Consider the following 21,638-nt stretch of genomic DNA (forward strand, 5'->3'; position numbering starts at 1 on the left):
AGGAATCCAAATGCAAACTTGTGAATTCTTAGCCTGTTTCCCAAAAAGATGGGTATGCAAATTACAGGGCATGTGTGCTATTCTATACTGGTCAACAAAGTTCAGTTTTCCACAGTAAGAATCTGGGAAGCAGAAAATAAACAGGGCAAGCAGGAGAATATATGAGGAACCAGGATACTCACAGCATACTTTATTTGTTAAAAATCAATGGAAAAGTGTATATGCAGAAGAATGAAAATACCTTACATATCCCTAGATACAGTTCTGAATAACACAGGAATTATATAGGTTTTTCAATATGCTTATTGTTGATTTTTCTTACAGGCTCTGGATGTCAATTGTGTCACAAAACAGAAAACAGTAATTTTGACAATGATAGGGATGGCAGGGAGTGGCATTTTCTCTTTTGCCTCATGTGGCAAAACATCCTGGGCTAGCCCTGATAAGGTATCATGCAAAAATCTGCCAGACCTTTGAAGAATGAATTGTCCAACAAAAGGAAAGAGTCAAATAAATGACCAGTTAATTCAAAGGGGACTTTTGGTTTACTTTTTCAAGACACAACACTTTCTTAGATACTTCCAACAAAGATGCTTAGTGCATGCATACATTCTTTATTATGGTCCAAAGACCTGTGAAAACACTTTCAAAAGTGGGCGGCTTTCAACAAATTAAAACACAATATGACATCAAACCTTAAAAACTTCCCCTGAACAGGGCTTCCCTTAACAAACTTTATTTGGGCAATTTGATTCCATTCATATGTTGTCACTGATGTTTTCTAGGAATCATTGTCTGTTTTTTACCAACATTAAACATTTGGATGAATGACAAGACATAAAATCTCTTATACCACACAAGTCACTTGTGAGGAAGACATATGAACTACTTCTTCACCATACAGCAAGAGTGAAACTGGTCTATCCCTCAGATATACTGGTCTACAAATGTACAGTATGAGGTGATACTAATATTGTTTTCATTCACATTAAACAATAGAGCCTGAAAACATTTTTGTCACCCAGACCCAAAAGCTGGAGTACTACTTGACCATTCCAAAGAGTGTGCTATATAAACTTTTACAGAAGTCTTGTTGCATCTTTATAATTAAGTACAGCCACCCACCTTTTACACCTGTTTGCTATAATTTCTCCCATATGCATTCTCCACTAACCAGATCAGTGGAAAATGCAAGATACAGGGACCATTTCTTTACATATTTTGGATTAGTCAATTGAGAAATTGATGCCATTTTGATTTCAAGATCTGTTTACTGAGGGCAGAAATTTGGTATGGATTCTATGACGTAAGACTTAGAGAGAGAAGTTCAGCCTCTCAGTGTGATCGAGCTCTGGAGTTGAGTGATATTTCATTTCAGTGGGCAGACATGTCTGCTCAGGTCAGTGAAAAACAAATCCCTGGAAAGAGGTTGGTTTATTCAGCTGAAACCTTGTGATAATCTGGATCACCTCACATCTCCTTAAACATGCAATCAGCTTAGTGAACAAGAAGAGGATCTAATTTTCAAGTATGAGAAATTTTCAAGTAACTGAAGATGGGGAGAGGGCATTTAAAACAGACAGAATCCATACCCTAATTTTAAATAAAAACCCCAAAACCAAAAGCACCTCTTTGAATATTTCCCATAATCTGACCCATTCAACCACTCAGTGTCTCAAAACCTCTGTGCTGGGAAGAGATGATCATAATTTGTGTGGCACAGTCAATCTAGTTAATTTTGGCTTTGCCCCTCAGCTTGCTCAAAATTTGAGGCATAAGTTTTTATGCTCATATAGGATCAGGAATGGTTGGGAATTAGTTCACATAAAAGATGTTTTAGTTTTATACAATAAAATTGGCTGTTGAAATAAATCCTCAAAAACAAAGTCATGCCTCATTCTTTATGTGAGTACAAGGCCAACATGAGATGGGGTCAACTGAATTTGGGGAGGGAATGTATCAAACACTCATACCACAATTCCAATGGCATTTCTCTTACTGTCATATCTGATGAAATACGAGTAAGAGTCAAATAAAGAGATTAATCTGTATTTTAATTTATTTTTTCTTCCTTATCATTTGTTCCCTGCTGTTCAGCTCAGGCCTTAGCACAATAATGTAGCATTTGGGGGAGAAGATGCAACCCAGTAATCCAGCACTGGAGGCCAAGATGGAGAAGATCTCCACAGCCACCATGTATTTCCCTTTGGTGCTCAAGTAGGTTGGCACAAAGGACAACCAAACACTGCAAAACACCAACATGCTGAAAGTGATAAATTTGGCTTCATTGAAACTGTCAGGGAGTTTCCTGGAAAAGAAAGCTACTATGAAGCTGGCGGTGGCCAGGGAGCCCATGTAGCCTAAGACAGAGTAAAACATGGAAGCTGAACCCTCGTTACATTCAAGTATGATTTCCCCAATCACTGAATGTGTGTCCTTATCTGGAAACGGTGGAGAAGTACTTAACCAAAGAGCACAAATGGCAGCTTGGATGAAGCAGCAGAAGAGGACAATCGAATTGGTCAGTCCTTTCCCCACCCATTTCCTTATGCTGGATCCTGGTTTGGTGGCCATAAATGCCACAACCACAGTGACCGTCTTTGCCAACACAGTGGAAATGGCCAAAGAGAAAACAAGACCAAAAGCCATTTGTCGGAGAAGACAGATCACCCTTCCAGGCGGTCCAATGAAAAGCAAGGAGCACAGGAAGCAAAGAAGGAGGGAGATGAGAAGGATGTAGGTGAGGGTCCGGTTGTTGGCTTTGACTATGGGAGTATCCTTGTGCTTCAGGAAAATGCCAAGTACTAAAGTTGTGATGAGAGAGAGAGAAATAGCCAACAGCACTAAGATGATCCCCAGATTTTCTTTGTAAGAGAGGAAGCTCACAATCCTGGGAACACACTGAGTTTGATCCATGTTGGGATATTGGTCCTCTGGACAATTGATGCAAGCATCTATGTCTGAAAAAGCGAAGAGGTGCTTAAGTATTTCAAAAGGCTGACCAACATCTATCTAAACACAAACAGCTATTTAAGCAAGCCTTTACACTGGGTAATGCCATTCAAAAGCAATCAGCCACAAGAAGATTTGAGGATGTCTATTTTTGTGTTCTTTCACAAAATCCAGGAGAAATGAATCTTGTAATTTGAAAGAAAGTGAGATTGATTTTGGATGGGTTTTTATGGTCTGTGAGAACTGGTGGCATGTGTTGAACTCATGGACATAGTAACTGAATGCTTCCCTGATTCAGAAAGTGAATAGATAAGAATGAATTATATGCCAGGTGGGTTGAGCAAATACCTAGCCCTAATGTTTGCATGAATCTGTAAGTCTGGTGAAAGGGTCAAATTAGTGTTCTGCTTGCATAACAGCGATGGGGACCTCTGTTCTGTGGGTTGAAAGGGACTGTCCAGGCCTCTCTATCTGACCATCAGGAGAGTCCTGAGGCCACAAGCCCTCACCAGGTCACATTCCTAACCACATGGGCTTTACAGCCTCTGTGAGGGTATTTGCCTGGCTGATTAGACCTCTTGGTGTCTAGTTGAAGGAGTGAGAGACGGGTGTATAGAAAGTAGCCCACGGTACAAGTTAAAACTCACCTTAGTTGCTCCCTCCACTTCTGCCTCAGGACCTACCAACTACTCCTAGAAGGTTACACAGAACATGATGAGGCTCTGAGGATGAAAAAGGTTTCTCACCCTGGCTTTAGAGTTAGCTGGAACCAAGAGAGCACCTTCTCATTGCTTGAGAAATTGCTGGCAACCGAGGGGCACTTTACTCATTTTTCCATCTCAGATAGGCACCTAGTCATCCATCCATCCATCCATCCATCCATCCATCCATCCATCCATCTACATTTAGTTATTACATTTATATCCAAGGAACTGCTAGTGGCACCTTTGGTTCCCTCCACTTTATCCTCATAATGTCTCATAAGTTGTGTAGGCTGCAAAATTGTGATCGGTCTAATGTAGGGCTGCCATACGTCTGGGTTTTTCCTGACACATCTGGGAATTGGGCTGCCAAATGGCGTCCAGGCAGATTGTTGCTGAATAGTCAAAATGCCTGGAGAAACCTGAATGTATGGCAAGTAGAGGGTTGTTGTTTTAAGATCCTTTAAAAATCCTATAAAAGCCCAATAACTTTGACCATTTTTTAAAAAAAAATGACAACAACTCAACAACAAGATAATTGTTCCTGAAAATCCCTTTAGTATTAGACTGCTCTGCATTCATCAGCATTCTCCAAACAAAGGTAATAAATAGCCTATTTATATATATATTAAATCCCATAAATTAGGTCATGGGAATGCCTGCCTCCCACCTTTCTGACTAGAGATCATTCCTTCTGGACACGGAGCACAATCATAGCAGCAAAACTTCTCTCCTTCCTTCTTTTTTCTGCTGAAGCCAGGGTTGCAGTTGTCATTGCACACAGAAAGGGGCAGCGCCTGTGCAAAATCATACAGATGAGCAGCAACAGATTAGCCCTTTTCAGTCCTTCACCTCCATGTGATTAGACTCATGTGAGGGGCAGAGAGACTGAGGATGAACCAGTTGGCTCAGCTCCTCTGTCGCCCATTTGTTAGCGATTCCCAACTTCATCTCTAGGTTTGATCAGTCTAAGACTCAGCCTTAAAGCAGATCACAGGAAAGACAATGTGATTTCCAACCCCCCCAAAATATGAAGTTGTAGAAATAAAAGAAAGATATCTTGAAGATAAAAGCAAGGCCATCTTTTTTCCTTCCGGAAATCACTACATGATATTCTGTGACATTTTAGCAAAATAAAATATTTTACTTTCCAATGCTTTGTAACTGGCTTATGTGACAACATTTTTCCACAAAGAAATTAAATGGCAGAGATGGCAAAAAGGATTCCTTGCTTTAATTTATGGTTTGAGATCAATTTATGAAGTCAAGAATCATAAAGCATTAAATTTACAATAAGGCACCTCAAGAACTGACAGAATGGTGAGCTACCCAGAAGGGAACATTCCCCTTTCATATAGTCAAGAGTTTGCAGTTATAATTCACCTGATTAAAACATGGATGCCATACAATTTGCTCATCATTGATGGTTAACTCTTTGCCTGCTGGAACCTGAGGCTCCAGTCATCCAACTTTCAATCTAGTCAGTGAGCCATTGGGGAAAGTGATCCAATTGGTAACATCAAAACCTGCAACCAGTTCTCCATGTTCATCAAAGTGCACCATATCTCCAGTGCTGATGTTGAATACAAGGCTCTTTAGAAAGGGATGGACCTGGAATATTGAAATATTTACATGGAATTAATGACATGAATAACTGTTCTTAAAGCAGTATATATGCTGATGAAGTATTTCCACTTGTCTATAATTATCATTAACATGAAATTAATTACATAAAGAACGGTCTTTAGAGGGGATACATTGATTGAAAATGTCTAGCAAACCAGATCGGTAGTTGGGTTCCTATTGTGGGTATTTGGCAAGCTAGCATGACAGTGATTTTGAGTAAATGTGCACCGGGTCAGGCAGGCTAATATCTGTGGCTCTTGCCACCAGACTTGGCTGGAGCTCATTGGGACTGGTCAGGTGAAAAGCCAGGAGATCAGTGGCAGCTGAAGGCAAAGCAAAGAAGTTCTGAGTTGTCTTTATCTGCCATGGTTGCACATTCAGAAAGGCAAATCTCTCTCCTCTTGCCAATCTGCTATGTTTGGAGCTGGATTTGTATATGGAGTTCAAAGCATGTGCCACAGCATAGACAGCTTTGTAGACGTTGTAGCTGTGACCAGTCATGTGTTTTTCATACAAAACCCCAGGAAGGTTCTCCAGTTTCTCCTCCAAAGAGCAGGGTTCTTTCTGCTCAGCCTCCACCTCCTGTCCATTAGATGCTTTCAGGGAGCAGGTGAAAGCCTGTTCCCAGACGTCCTGGATGAATACATCCTCTTTGTGCCAGAAGGGTCTTATCGTCTGAATGAACTTCTGGAACCCTAATGGCTGACTTGAGTGGACTGTGAAGGAGAGAGTACCATGGAACATCTGTATTTCCCAGTCTTTCTGAATAGACACTGAATCAAAATCCCAGTGAGATGTAGCAACCCACACTTTATACAGAGGTGGCCAGCCCATTATTGGTCCTATAAATGACAATACTCTCAAAACCTGAAAGGATGGAGGTTCCCCATAAACCACAAATACATTAGCTTTTGTCTCAAAGGCAATTGCATAACTTTCCCGATTCTGTAAAGCCAAGCGTATCATCTCATCCAGATAATTCCATTTTTCTAATCTTACTATGAAATCATAGCAGATGCCATGCTCAAAGAGTAGTGGTAAAATTGTCTGTAGAAATTGGTCCCCTTTGTCATTATCCACAGCACAAACTCCAATCCATGTCCATTTGAAATGTCGAAGTAATCGTACTATTCCTATGTGCTGTTTGGCTTCATTTGGGACCATCTGGTATAAAAATGGGAATAGCATGTTTGCATCCTGTATCGCCAAAAAGGATCCATATGTGAGCTAAAATAGAATGCATGAGATGTTTTCTTTTGTTTCTGAAGGATTATGAGAGAATGTAAAACTACAGTTTTCACAGGTACTTCAGAGGCATAGCTTTCCCTTAGGATTCCAGGTGGAAAAATCAAAACTAGAAACAGAACTGTTAGAACCCAGCTTTAAGATACTTTCAAGAATGTATAACTTGCTGCTAAAGTGGAACACACAGGATGAAACGGTCAAATCAGCTATGATAAAATGGGCACAGGACATTGGGTACAACATCATGTTTGCTGACTGGGAAAAGTTATGGACCACAGGTTTGAGATTTACGGCATGTAATGCCTTGAAAGAAAATATTATGAAAATGATATATAGGTGGTACATGACTCCAGTCAAGCTTGCAAAGATATACCATTTGTCTGACAATAAATGTTGGAAGTGTAAAGAAGCTGAAGGAACATTCTTTCACCTCTGGTGGACTTGCCCTAGAGTGAAGGCTTTCTGGGAAATGATATATAATGAGCTGAAAAAGGTATTTAAGTATACCTTCCCTAAGAAACCAGAAGCCTTTCTTTTAGGCATTGTCGGCCAGAGTGTGCAAAAGAAGGATCGAACCTTTTTTATGTATGCTACAACAGCAGCAAGGATACTCATTGCCAAATGCTGGAAAACTCAAGATTTGCCCACACTGGAAGAGTGGCAGATGCAACTGATGGACTATATGGAACTGGCTGAGATGACTGGCAGAATCCGAGACCTGGGAGAAGAACTGGTGGAGGAGGACTGGAAGAAATTTAAGGATTATTTACAAAAACATTGTAAATTGTATGAATGCTAAGAAAGATGTAAGATTGGTAATAACATGGCCCCAATAAATTAGTAATAAGAATTACAAATTTGAATGTAATTGAAAGAAAAGACAAATTTTGGATAAACAATATTTTTCAATTAAGTTTTAACAAAAGAGTTGTTAAATTTCAAAATTTGAGATTTTAACATTGGGAAATTTTACTATATAAACTAAATTAAGTTAATAATTTGCTGTCAAAATTCATGAGTTTAGAAAGCAGGAACAAGAGGTGCGAGGAAGTCCAAGGAAGTGTATGAAATGTGGATATTGGAAAATGTTATGTTATTATGTGCTCTTTATTGTTAAATAAAACCTAATAAATATTTAAAAAAAAACCAGAGGCATAGCTTTCCCAATAAATGTCAGCATAGGTTTTAAAGAAGAAAACTTCAAGTAATGTGGAAAAATACCCAGTAATCTGCTTCATTATTGATAATTTCTTAATGTTTCTCCTAATGTTTTTAAAATATGTAGTCTAGCCTTATAGAGTAGCAGAGAACAAGTATTTCCCTTCTTCTACGTAACAGCCATTAAGGTATTTTAGAGTACTACATTAACCTCCTTAGTCTCTTCCTCTCTGGACTAAAGTTACACCGTTCGGCCAGCCATTGCTTATATTATGTGTTTTCAGTTGTGTATTAGGTCTAGTAAAGAAGAAAAAGAAACCATCAAAACTCAAATCCATTACATCCTAGGAACAATAATTCCATTCCACTTCAATTTACAAATACTCAAGTTTTCTGGACTATTGGCTCTCAGCACTGCCTGGTTAATCCTAATCCAAACTGCCCTCCTGAATGAAACTTTGCAGGAACCTTGTCAAAACTTTATCAAAATCAAGATAGTATTTCCCATACACCCATGCTCCCAACTTACTTGTGGAATCTTGTGGGTTGCGGAAATGGTGGCCATATTGGCAGAGATTTCAGACATGCATCCTCCAATGAGAGCTATCAGATTGTTCCACTTGTGACATTTGAAGTTGGGGACAAATCTATGCTGTGTGGAAAGCAGGTTGAGCGTGGCCTTGTAGGTCATCCTTGCAGTGTAGTAGCTATTGAGGACGCGGAACCCTAAAGAGATGTTGGATAAGACTTTGGGATTCTCATTGATTTCTTTGACAGCAAATGCTAAGGCCAGGATGTGCTGGTAGTTCTTTGGCACGGAGCTGTAATAAAATTACAACAGAATGAAATAGAATGGAATGGAAGAAGAAGAAGAAGAAGAAGAAGAAGAAGAAGAAGAAGAAGAAGAAGAAGAAGAAGAAGAAGAAGAAGAAGAAGAAGAAGAAGAAGAAGAAGAAGAAGAAGCAGCAGCAGCAGCAGCAGCAGCGGAAGAAGAGGAAGAAATGCTCCCTGCATTTAAGGGAGTTTCTCTTTGTACCAATAAAAACAAGTAGTTGAAAGTCAATAGGTGTGGCCTTGCCAACACAGTGCCTATAGGTGCAAGAAAGCCATAGAGAACATCACCTGAGGCCACAGAGCCTCTGATCCCTTCTCTTGCTCGCTGCTTACTTCACCATGAAATGTTGTAGGTGGTTATGCCTCCCAGAAGTACATATAACTGAATAATGAAATTTCATCTCTGAATACTTTTCTAGACTCTGATCTTCAACTGAGCAATTGAAGAGAAAATGGAGCACTCAGAGAGCAGAAGTGGAGCAATCTGAGGGGAAAGCGCGGGGAGAAAGTGCTGCACTGCAAAAGCGAGGAGAGAGAGAAAAGAGTAGGAATTGTGTTCCATAGAGAAGAATCAGAAGATGCACATGGACATAAACTCACATCCCTCAAGGTTGAGAAGGAACAAAGTGTGGGCAGAACAGAAATAGTGGGGGAGCGACAAGGCATGATAAACCATGTGAAATTCTGTAGAAGGCTTACTAAATAACGGAAAGAAGCACACTGTTTACTTCAGTGGGCATTGCAAAGGAAAATTTAGTAGCAGTACAAACGGTTACAGTAATAAGACAAACAGAACCCCACCCTTACAATTTTACTGGGTTTCCATAAAGAACTACATAAATATATAAATCACAGTACTGCTTAATGGCGCATTTTCAACCATTGCGGTCTGATTATATTACACACGGATAGAAGGGGAATAAATAATGTCTTACATAGGTTCATCAATCAGTATCTGTGAAGGCTGTTCCCTGAAAGACTGGATATTAGAGAAGTATATGACTTGGGAAACCATCTCTCCAATTACAAGGTGTCCTGGCTGGTAAAATTCGTGAGCAATAGGAAGAGGATCATCATAAATGCTGCAGTTAATAGAATGTGCCTTACATATAATGTGAAGCAGAAGTAACAGCAGAAACAGCACCAGCAGGATCCTGCTGAGAAATCTTCCCCTCCCAATGTAGATTCCCATGTTTCCACTACAGCCTTATATGCAGATGTTATCAGTTTGGCTAAAGTGTCCTTTGAATAGGGGGCTGTTAGGTAATCTATGCACCAGCGCTTTGGCCTTTTAGTTAGCCAGCAAATTTTCTTTTTCTTCACACATTATTCCCAGGGATGGCTGGAGGTTGCTGGGATACAAATAATAAAATTTTAGCTATTATTCTTTTTAAAACAACCAACTGCAGCTGTTTAGTTATAAATTTCACTTTTCCTTGGTTTATAAAGAAAATAACCATACCCATGACTGTTACCCAAGAGAACATAAGGTACATTGTGGTGAGGCAGCATTTCAGTTAAACAATATGCTAAACTATGTGCTAAAAGGTAAAGGTAAAGGTACCCCTGCCCGTACGGGCCAGTCTTGACAGACTCTGGGGTTGTGCGCCCATCTCACTTAAGAGGCCAGGGGCCAGCGCTGTCCGGAGACACTTCCGGGTCACGTGGCCAGCGTGACATCGCTGCTCTGGCGAGCCAGAGCCACACACGGAAACGCCGTTTACCTTCCCGCTGGTAAGCGGTCCCTATTTATCTACTTGCACCCGGAGGTGCTTTCGAACTGCTAGGTTGGCAGGCGCTGGGACCGAGCAGCGGGAGCGCACCCCGCCTCAGGGATTCGAACCGCTGACCTTTTGATCGGCAAGTCCTAGGCGCTGAGGCTTTAACCCACAGCGCCACCTGCGTCCCAAACTATGTGCTAAACCATGTGCTAAACCATGCCTAGTCAAGGAATTTCACAAAAAGAATGTTCCTTGAAATTGATGACTGCACAGAAGCATATCCAAAAAGAAGAATGATCATACAAAAGACTGGCAGAACCCTGGCTGTGCCTAGACATAGCTTTGAATGTTAGCAAGTTGTTATGCCTTTTAAAAGATGCTATTGTTTTTTTAATCCAAACAGAATGTGTATATCTACTATGTAAGAGGATGGAAGCCAGCAATTTTGACAATGATGGAAATAATTCCTCAGAGTGTTCTTCGTTTTTGCAGTTGCAACATGCCTGACCAAATTGCTAAAGCCTCTCCCCCCTGAATTGTACAACTATTATTGTCTTTCTTGAGAGATAATAAGTAGGCAGGATTGCTTAGTCCTGAGCAAAAATTAAGTTTTCCCAGAGATCATTCTTAGTTAACAGAAAATGAAGGTCTGGGTTTAAACGTAGAGTCAAGTCTGAGAGTACATGAGATTCAGTCCCGTCCCATCCTGTCCCCCACTCTGAAGATGGGTTCATCTCCTTCATCACTTGACTTCCCAGTATTGTTTGCTCCATATTTCTATCAATAACAAATTGATATTAGGGGTGCCATATTTCTCAAAGTAAAACCAGGACACCCTGAAAGTTGTTGAGCTTAAACCGTTCTTAAACCAAAGCATTCTTAAACCAAGGCTTGCTTTCCCATACAGCGGGAGACTCAATTTACAAATGGAACACACTCAACAGGAAGCGGCATATGTTCTGCTTCCAAGGCAAAGTTCACAAACCCAAACACCTACTTCTGGGTTTGCAGCGTTCTTAATCCAAGTTGTTCATAAACAAAGCTGTTCTAAAACCAAAGTACCACCGTACTATCATTCTGCAGCATGCAAACCTAGCAATTAGGAACAGAGCCTAGCCCAAGTAGCTTACAGTCAGAATTGGACTTCTGTGTACATGTCTGGGAAAAGTAAAAACAAACTTATACATTACAGTCATCTCTTGGTTCTTGAATGCCTTGGTACTCGTACATTTTGACTCCCAAACGCTCAGTTGGAAGCAAGTGTTCTGGTTTTCGAACGTTCTTTGGAAGTTGAACATCTGACATGGCTTCCATGACTGAGTGCAGGAAGCTCCTGCAGCTCCTGCAGCCAATTGGAAGCTGTGCCTTGGTTTTCGAACGGTTCTGGGAGTCGAATGGACTTCCAGAACGGATTAAGTTTGGGAAACAAGGTACCACAGCACTAAGCTGTTCTTAAACCAAGGTACCACAGTACTATCATTCTGCAGCATGCATCATTAGCAATTTGAAAAAGTCTAGCCCAAGTAGCTTACACTCAGAATTTGACTTCTGTGTACATGTCTGGGAACAAGGAACAGGCTGATTTTTGGAGGTCACCGAAAATACGTATTTAGGCCCTCGGTAATTCAGTCCAGTTGCCAATGGCTCTCTTAGTTTTTCAAGTATGGGCCTTAGCTGTGGTGGCTCCCCTACTGCGGAATGCTCTTCCCAGAGAGGCTCGTCTGGCACCATCATTACATGTCTTTATTTTGTTTGACATCTGTTTACTGAAGGCAGAAATTTGGCATGCATTCTGTGATGTAAGAGTTGGAGAGACAAAATCAGCCTCTAAGTGTGATTGAGCTCTTGAGTTGAGTGCTATTTCATTTTAGTGGGCAGACACGTCTGCTCAGCTTTGTCAGTCAAAAACAAACCCTTGGAAAGAGGTTGGTTCATTCAGTTGATAATAATCTGGATCTTCTTACATCTCTGTCAACTTGCATTCAGCTTAGTGAAAAAGAAGAGGACCTAATTGTTATGTACTGAAGTTCTCACCCTGGGCCAGCAGGGGGATACTGTGGATAGCTATGCAAATGAAGGATCGAAAAGTGACGTTCAGTGATTGGATAGTTTTGTATGCAAATGAAGGATCGAAAAGTGACGTTCAGTGATTGGATAGTTTTAGAAAATGGCAACAGTTGCATTGTTCTGGAGCTCTATATAAGCAGGCTGACTGAGCTCCTCAGCTAGTTCTGTTCTGGCATCTGAATAAAGAAGAGCTGTTTAAAGAATCGCTGTGTCGTCTGACATGTTCGCCCACAACTTAACACTGGCAACGAAGGTGGGATTGATGGACATCAGAGCACAGCCAGATGCAGCCACCCTCTGAGCAGAGCTGAATCACTGAGCTGAATCACTGAACGAAATTACTGAACAGAACCAATTCAGAGCTGACTGTTCTGGCTAGAGCACGGTGTTCCATCCATCGCCCTTCTCACCGGCATCGGAATCATGGCTTCACTTGTGCCTCTACCGCCGTTTGCGCCAGCCTCTGAATCATGGGACTCCTACCTCGCTCAGTTCGACTGCTACCTCCAAGCCAACGAGCTGACAGAAGTATCAAAGGAGCGAAAGCAGGGCCTATTCCTCAGCCTCTGTGGGCCTGAGGTGTTTGAGACGGCCCAAGCATTGGTTGCGCCTGAAGCAGTCCAGGCAACAGTGTGGGACACGACCCAAGAGAAGCTCTGCAACCACTACGCACCAAAGCCGTCCAATATTGCTGCCCGCCATGCGTTTTACCACGGGAACCAGGCAGAGGGGGAGTCAATCAACAACTACACCACCGCCCTGCGACAGGCTGCAATGCACTGCGAGTTCCAAGACTTAGACGATGCCCTGATGGATCAAATCGTCTGTGGGGTCCGGGACATCCATCTGCAACGGCGTCTCCTCGCCAAGCCAGACCTCACGCTGCAGAAAGCCATTGAGGAGGCTGTGGCCTCGGAAGCTGCTGAACGCTCCGCCCAGGAGATCTGCAAGGCCAGCAGCCCGCGTCTTGCTAGGGAGCCAGTTCCAGTGCATCACAAAGAGGCCAGCAGTGATGAGGCATCCTCCAGTGAAGACGATGATGTGCACCAGACAAGGCGGGAGCGCAGGAAGTTCCAACAGAAGTCCAAGGGCCAACCGGAATGCGCCGGCTGTGGAGGCAACCATTCCCGTGCCAAGTGTCGATTCAGAGATGCCATCTGTCAGATGTGTTCCAGAAGGGGCCACATCGCTAAGGTCTGCTGATCAGCTCCGTCTGACACCCCCCCTTCACTGACTCGCAAGTCCAAGTCTTCACTCCAGTCTGCCAAGGAAAGCTGTTTCGCTCTCACCAACTGCCGCTGCCTGTCTGGAACCATGATTGGCCAAACCGACTCACGTACGCGACGCAAGCTGAACGTCAAGGTGCTCATTGAAGGAGCTCCATGTGACATGGAGATCGACACCGGGTCTGCCCTGTCCATTGTGTCTTGGAGCACCATCAAAAGACTGGTACCCAGAGTGTTCAAAAGGCAACTCGACTCTCACCGCGTACACCTGAGAGACTACCAGGGAAACAACATTCCTGTGGTAGGTGTTGGCCGGTTCCAGATCGCCTTCAAGGATTTTTCGAGCCTGCTCCGACTGGTGGTGGTTGAAGGACAGTGGCTAAGCCTCCTAAGGCTAGACTGGTTTGATGCCCTTGGCCTGGAAGTCACCGGCATCAACTGCATCTCTAAGGCAGAGACTGAGGGTCTGGTCAAAGACTTTGCCGAGGTTTTTGACGGTAAGGTAAAGGTAAAGGTACCCCTGCCCGTACGGGCCAGTCTTGACAGACTCTGGGGTTGTGCGCCCATCTCACTCAAGAGGCCAGGGGCCAGCGCTGTCCGGAGACACTTCCGGGTCACGTGGCCAGCGTGACATCGCTGCTCTGGCGAGCCAGAGCCGCACACGGAAACACCGTTTACCTTCCCGCTGGTAAGCGGTCCCTATTTATCTACTTGCACCCCGAGGTGCTTTCGAACTGCTAGGTTGGCAGGCGCTGGGACCGAGCAGCGGGAGCGCACCCCGCCGCAGGGATTCGAACCGCCGACCTTTCGATCGGCAAGTCCTAGGCGCTGAGGCTTTAACCCACAGCGCCACCTGCGTCCCTGTTTTGACGGTACTTTGGGGCAATATACAGGTACGCCCATCTCCTTTAGCCTTGATCCACAAGTCGCCCCCATCAAGCTAAAGCCACGCCGGGTTCCCTTTGCTCTTAAGGCTAAGGTGGACAAACAACTGGACAAGCTGATCGCCCAAGGAGTTTTGGAGCCGGTTGACCACGCCAAGTGGGAACCCCCCATCGTCACGCCTGTCAAGCCAGATGGGTCGGTGAGAATCTGCGCTGACTACAAGTGCATGATCAACAAGGCACTTCAGCAGCACGCTTATCCGGTTCCTGTTGTCCAACACCTGCTGCATTCCCTGGGTGAGGGTAAGGTCTTCGCTAAGCTGGACCTTGCCCAAGCCTATCAACAACTGCCCATCGATGATGCCACTGCTGAAGCCCAGACGATCATCACCCACCGAGGGGCATTCCATTGCCGCCGGTTGCAGTTCGGGGTGAGTGTGGCTCCTGGCATCTTCCAAAGCCTTATGGAGCATCTCCTGCAAGGGCCTCCTGGGCGTTGTACCATATTTTGATGACGTCTTGGTGTCCGCAGACTCACACCAGCAGCTGTTCGAGCGCCTCCATGCCGTGCTGACCAGGTTCCAAGAGGCCGGGCTCAAGGTAAAGAGGGAGAAGTGCCAGATCGCTGTTCCACAGGTGGAGTTCCTGGGCTATCTTATCGACGCCTCTGGCCTTCACCCGACCACATCCAAGATCCATGCTATCCAGCAGGCCCCCATCCCAAAGAACAAGACAGAGTTGCAGGTGTTCCTGGGGCTGCTGAACTTTTATAACATGTTCCTGCCCCACAAAGCCACGGTGGCTGAGCCTCTTCACCGACTCCTCAGCACAAAGACGCCTTGGTTCTGGGGTCATCGGGAGACGGCGGCCTTCAACGCGGTCAAGGCTCTCCTATCATTGGACAGTGTGCTGGTACAGTACAGTGAAGCCAGGCTGCTGGTCCTTGCCTGCGACGCCTCCACTTGCGGAGGCTCCACCCAGCAGCGGATCCAGGGGATTTGGTTTCAACGCCACCTAGGGTCGCACCACAGCCTCAGCAAGAATTGTATGGCCCCCCGGACTTGGCTACCAGTCCCCGGCGGTCTGACAGAGTTTCCAAGCGCCCAACTTATTTAAAGGACTATGTTGTTGGACATGTATCACTGTTGGTCTAAGTATGTGAAATGTAACTGATATGCTTTTGTGCCTAATTGAACCATTACGTGTAGTGCTGTATATAAGGAAACCATTACGATTGTAACTAACGCCTTATCTCGGTGGGGAGGGGTGTTATGTACTGAAGTTCTCACCCTGGGCCAGCAGGGGGATACTGTAGATAGCTATGCAAATGAAGGATCGAAAAGTGACTTTCAGTGATTGGATAGTTTTGTATGCCAATGAAGGATCGAAAAGTGACGTTCAGTGATTGGATAGTTTTAGAAAATGGCAACAGTTGCATTGTTCTGGAGCTCTATATAAGCAGGCTGACTGAGCTCCTCAGCTAGTTCTGTTCTGGCATCTGAATAAAGAAGAGCTGTTTAAAGAATCGCTGTGTCGTCTGACATGTTCGCCCACAACTTAACACTAATTTTCCAGGATGAGAACATAAATAAATATATTTACCTACAGTAACACAAGGTGGGGGGGGGGGGCATTTAAGATGGTCAGAATCCATACCCTCATTTAAAAAATAAAAATAAAACAAAAGCACCTCTGAATATTTCTCATAATCTGACCCATTCAACCACTCAGTGTCTCAAAACCTCTGTGCTGGGAAGAGATGATCATAATTCTCTTGGCAAAGTCAATCTAGTTAATTTTGTTTTTGCCCCTCAGCTTGCCCAAAATCTGAGGCATAGGTATGATGCTCCTAGAGGATCAGGCACTGTCGGGAATTAGTTCGCATAACAGATGTTTTACTGTATTTTTCGCCCTATAGGACGCACCGGCCCATAGGATGCACCTAGTTTTTTTGGGGGGAAATAAAGAAAAAAAATTTATCCCCCCCTAGCCGCGGGGGAAGCTCGAGCTTTTAAAAATGCACCTACCGTAGTTTTTAGAGGAGAAAAGGATATCTGCCCGAAGTGCGGGGCGCTCTGCTTCAGTGCGCCCCGCGCTCCGGGCAGCAGGCTGCTATCCACAGCCTAGGGAGCCCTGCGGGAACTCCCGCAGGCTCCTCAGGCTTGCTGATAGCTTCCTGAAGCCTGGAAAGTGAGAGGGGTCGGTGTGCACCGACCCCTCTCACTCTCCAAGCTTCAGCGAAAGCCTGCATTCACCCCATAGGACGCACACAGATTTCCCCTTCATTTTTGGAAGGGAAAAAGTGCGTCCTATAGGGCGAAAAATACGGTAATTTTATAGAATAAAATTGGTTGTTGAATTAAATCATCAAAAATGAAGCCATGCCTCATTATTTATGTGAGTACAAGGCCAACATGAGATGGAGTCAACTGAATTTGGCACCATCATTACATGTCTTTAGGCACCTGGCAAAAATATTCCTCTTTACCAGGCCTTTGCCCATTAAATAATCGATTTCTTGTTAAAGCTGTGCAGAGGGGGGCTGTTATTATTGTATTATTATACTGTCTGTTGTTACTCTTTCTATTATGTTGTTATTACTGATGCTCCATAAAATGTGTTCTTAATGTTGTACACTGCCATGGGATATTTGGATAAAAGTCAGTATGTAAATCAAATAACAAACAAACAAACAAACAAACACACACACACACCCCGCCATCCTCTGGTGTGCACTTCATTCCTCCTTTCTGTAGGGTTCGGGTGCATCATCTCGTTCTACCTGGGAACTCACTGGCACATCTGAACCAAGCAGATTGAATGCCTTGCACATCAGCTGGTGCAGTGTGTGTGTGTGTGTGATGCTTCCTGCAGTACTTGGAGGAGCCAGCCAGTTCCCAGGTGGGACTCACTGGCACCCCAAAACCAAGCAGGATTGCAACCTCCCCCATTAGCTAATGCAGGCAGAGTTTAATCTTACTTTCTGCAGCGTTTGGCAACGCCAGCCAGTTCTCAGTAGGAAGAGGGAGGCAAGACGTGACCAAGTACAATGAAACTCCCTGCAAGTCAGCTGATGTTGGGGTGGGAAGGAGAGCTCCCCCATCACCTCCAAACTAACTTCCTACAATGCGCTTTGCATGCTCCAACTAAGCCTGCCCATCCAAGCTGAACCTGTCACACACACACACCAATTGTCCTGATTTGAACAAGACATCACTGATTGACAGAAGCCGCCCTGGCTTCTTATTTCAGGAGGAATATTCCAGGAGGAGGTGGGGAGAAAGCCCAGCCAGCAAAGTTGAATGAATGAATGAATGAATGAATGAATGAATGAATGAATCTTTATTTGCATCAGCCATCAATCATAGGAATAAAACAACAATACAATATGCAAAGAATAGAAATTAAAAGTCAATTATATAAAATACATTTTAGGGTTTTGAATCAATGGTCAAATAGTGGATCTTATTCTAATTGCCCCAGCTAAAAACCTTGCAGCCTTTGCTGTCACCAGCTCATCTTGATCTGCCAAGAGAAAGGATACTGTGGTAATGGCTGGGCGACCCGGAATGGACAATAAAAGAGGGGTGATAACCTCATTCCTCAAGTCTTTATACAGAGTGCAAGCCACCGATTCAGTACTGCCATCTCCACAGGGACATAAGTGTTTTTCGTGTGGAATCTGTTGGAATCGTCTCTCAAGTCCAGCCAAAGGCATGACATTCAATCTTGCGAGAGTAAAAGCACATCTATATTTTAGAATTGCTAGATTATGCCAGAGAGTCGAAATGGGAAGGTGGAAAATTGTCATGCCATGGGCAAAAGTAAAGGCAGCAGAGGGGTGATGGTGGGCCGGAGTGGGGGGTCAGTGGCATGGTGGTGGTTCGGAGTGTCCCAGAGTGCCCTTTCTGCAGGGCTCATCACACAATCCTCCAATGGTAGACAAGCCAGAGGGATAAGTGAGTGGAACCGTGGATGTGACTTTTACCTTTGTAGAGTAGGCCAGTTCCTACAAGCACCCCTCTCTACTGTCCATTCAGACAAGGAAGAGGCAGAACTCAGAACTCAGAACTCAGGTATATATTCCAGCCAGGTATCTAATGCTAGTAAGTCTGCTTAGCCCCACTGATATTAGTGCACTCAACACAATCATGCTCATTTATGTGACTGGGTTTACTCTGAGTACAACTAGCAACGGATACAGCCTGTGAATCAGGGCCCATGGGGTCTGTGGCCTGAGACCAGAGAGAGTCCTGTTCAGACCCTGGGGCTGTGTTTTCCTCACTCTTGACCTGACACATTAAAGGGACAGAATTAAACATTTCATGGCACATGACCTTGGACTTGGGCACATAAATAGGAGTGGCCTGGCTGGATTGCAAGAAACAGTGAACTGCTTTGGCAACCTTTCATAAAACTCTCTGATCTGTGTTAAATCAGCCCTCTAAAGTTCAGTTCTGCCTTGGTCTGTGCACTAGTGTAAACCTGTACAACTGAATGCTGTTCTTGTCATTTGGAGCGATCTCTCCAGGGGCTTCTCCCAACAGCAAACACTGTGTCAAGACCCTGCAATTAGAGATAATTGACGGAAAGCCCTTACAGCCATCGCATATGCTACATACAGGTGCAATTTTCACAGATCATCATTATTCCTGATTATTCAGTATTACAACTAACCTTTAAATAGCATTTGCTATACAGTTTTCTGTGCTGCCTTGTAAACAGCGCTTTGACTTTTACGTGGTATTAACTGTGACCTGTGTTTACCTGGATGCTGTGCTTCCCACCTTGTGCCAAGTCCCAAAAGGGCAGCAAACCAAGACAAGGCTCTGCAATAGGCTGTAATTTTCACAGCAGAAAGCCCAATTAAACTTGTCAGCCAGGATTCTAATTATGAAGCAAACTTCAGCAAGCAGCTGAAAAACAGGAAGAAAGAGAGAAAGCTGCTCTTTTCTCTCATCTGCTGTCTGCCACACTTTAGTTTAATCATATCAACAAGCAAATATGTAGCTGGGCCCAGAAACACTCAGGCAGAGCTGATCAACACACACAAACTGTCTCTCACTTAACAAGGCAAATATCCTATGTGAATCCCATCACAATGAAATGCTTATAATTTGAACACTAGGTTTGGACTCATCCATGAACATGGGTCTGTCTCTGAAAAGTATTGGGAAACTTCTTCTAGGCTGGGATGCTGCGGCCAGGCTGTTGCCCAGTGCCAATGATCTGAAGAATGTGGCTCTGCCATTCAAACTATTTTAGTGGCTGCCAGGACATTTGCACGTACAACTCAAAGTATCCATAAGCCCCGCTCCGTGCCCAGAAGCGTTGTGGCCCATAGAGTGCAGCAAAATACTGGGCAAGGTTTTCCCCAGTATCATCTCTGTGTGATGGGCTACTGGGGAAAAGCTGTCCCATAAGCCCTTGCTGCAGAGGGGAGGGCAGGCCTATATAAGGCTGTTTCCCCTGGAGCTTTCAGAGCTTCCTGCCTGCCCACCCTCAGGTTAGAGCCTTCACTGGGCAATTTTGGGTCATTGGTTGACAGGGCCAGAAAGGATTTTATTTTCTCCAAACATGATTGGCTCCCCCCCCTTTCCCTCAGTGAAATTATGCCTTTCCTTTGATAGACGGAAGAACATTGTTTGCATCAGGGTGGAAATGGCACTGGACGGCATCAACATAGTATAGGGGGTCCCCCCAAGGGTCCTGAGGGGCGGATTGACCATGGCAAACCCAAGCGTGGTTTCGGTATCTGCCTGGTTGGAACCTGCACCCTGGTCCTCAAGGGAGACCTTGCTTGCTTGGCCTGCACCACGGCAAGGTTCAACACTGGCCGACTCCAAACGGGATCCATTCTGTAATGGTTCTAGGGGTTGCTCGTGCGTAAGCCGGTGCAAACACCTGGGTGTATTGCCTGAGTGAACCTTTTCTGTCCAGACAGCCACTCACCCGTGGCTGTCTCAATCGCTGGCAGTATCCGTCAGTGCGCGTTTCATAAACTTCTTCCAGCAAAGAAGCTCTTTGATGCCTAGTCTCCTACTCTCTCTGCGCGAAAGCCTTCTGCGCAAGGAGGGTGTAGGCAGCGGAGGACCTCCACTCTCCCCGCTGGTCCCCGGCAAGGAGTCATGGGACCGCCTCGCCGCTTCCCCCATCTGCCCCCCTTCTCCACTGGTGCTATGCTGATTCACTTCCCCAGAAGATGGGCTGCCCCTCCCAATCCCGGGATGCTCTCTAGAATCCCTCTGGATTTTGCTCTCTCTCTCCGGCACTGATGGCAGTTCCCTGACACATTCCATCAACTTGTGGCTTGTGGAATGATGAACTGATCCTGGGACCCAGTGCCATGCCAACCCTTGCCCTGCCTGCTGCTGCCAACAAAGATTTGTCCTGATTTTATCCCATCACCATTGTACAGTTTGGTTATTTTGCTGCTTTCATGGGCCATATAATGGGCCTGCCTGGGTAATGATGTTTAATGTTCTAAGCAGCATAGGACAGGGATTTTTGAAGGACCACCTCCTCCTAGATCAACGTAGTTGCACAATCACACCCTTTTGACACCATGACTGCAAGGTGGTTTTAAGAAGTTAACACTCTGTGCTATGTGATCTTGAGTACACAACTGAAATTTAATCCCATGCCTTTATCTAGGTCATCATCGCTGAAGTTGAGAAGATGAGGGAGACTGATTTACTCCCCATAATCAGCCTCAAATTACCTTGTGCGAGCTGGATAGATGGTATTATCCGCCATCTTCCAAGGCGCATTTGACTGCATAACAATGTTTTTCTTTCCAAAAAATTCTTATATCTCACCCAAACACCATACAGACGCTTTCTTATTCTCTTGACCAGTGGTGCAGTGGTGAATTCTGAAGTTCAGGAGTTCATTGTGACAGCCCCAAAAACACACCCCAAAGGTTCCACATTGGTTGTCTCCATTGGAGGTGATGAGTGTGAAGAAGATCAATATGAGGGGGAGTTGGATAACATATGGGAGTTTAATAATGAAAGAAGGAGGTAAATGGAAACTGAAACCATCTGTTGAAGTAAAAGAATATGTAAATGATTGGTTGCATTATTTTCAGATTAATGAAATGTTTAAAAAAGATGTATTAGAAAGAGGTTTTACTGACAAAGAATCAAAATATCAATTGGAAGTATTGAATAATGATGTAAAAATTCTGTCTAAAATGTATAAATTATTATTGGAATGGTATAC

General features: G+C 44.3%; 1 long non-coding RNA gene and 1 pseudogene across 4 annotated transcripts in view; one reads left to right on the forward strand and one right to left on the reverse strand.

Annotated features, from left to right (window-relative positions):
* The window catches only part of LOC310834283, a 285,003-nt gene that overhangs the window by 14,040 nt on the left and 249,325 nt on the right, over nt 1–21,638 (forward strand). The window lies entirely within an intron of this gene.
* Nucleotides 2,059–21,170, reverse strand: LOC310834431 (vomeronasal type-2 receptor 26-like; annotated as a pseudogene). The gene is made up of 7 exons: nt 21,136–21,170; nt 9,452–9,598; nt 8,212–8,503; nt 5,640–6,506; nt 5,037–5,264; nt 4,324–4,450; nt 2,059–2,960 (listed from the first exon to the last, which is right to left on the reverse strand). The product of its transcript is annotated as a vomeronasal type-2 receptor 26-like (transcript).

The sequence above is a fragment of the Podarcis gaigeae genome (assembly GCF_964106915.1).
Source record: "Podarcis gaigeae genome assembly, chromosome: 16".
NCBI lineage: Eukaryota > Metazoa > Chordata > Lepidosauria > Squamata > Lacertidae > Podarcis > Podarcis gaigeae.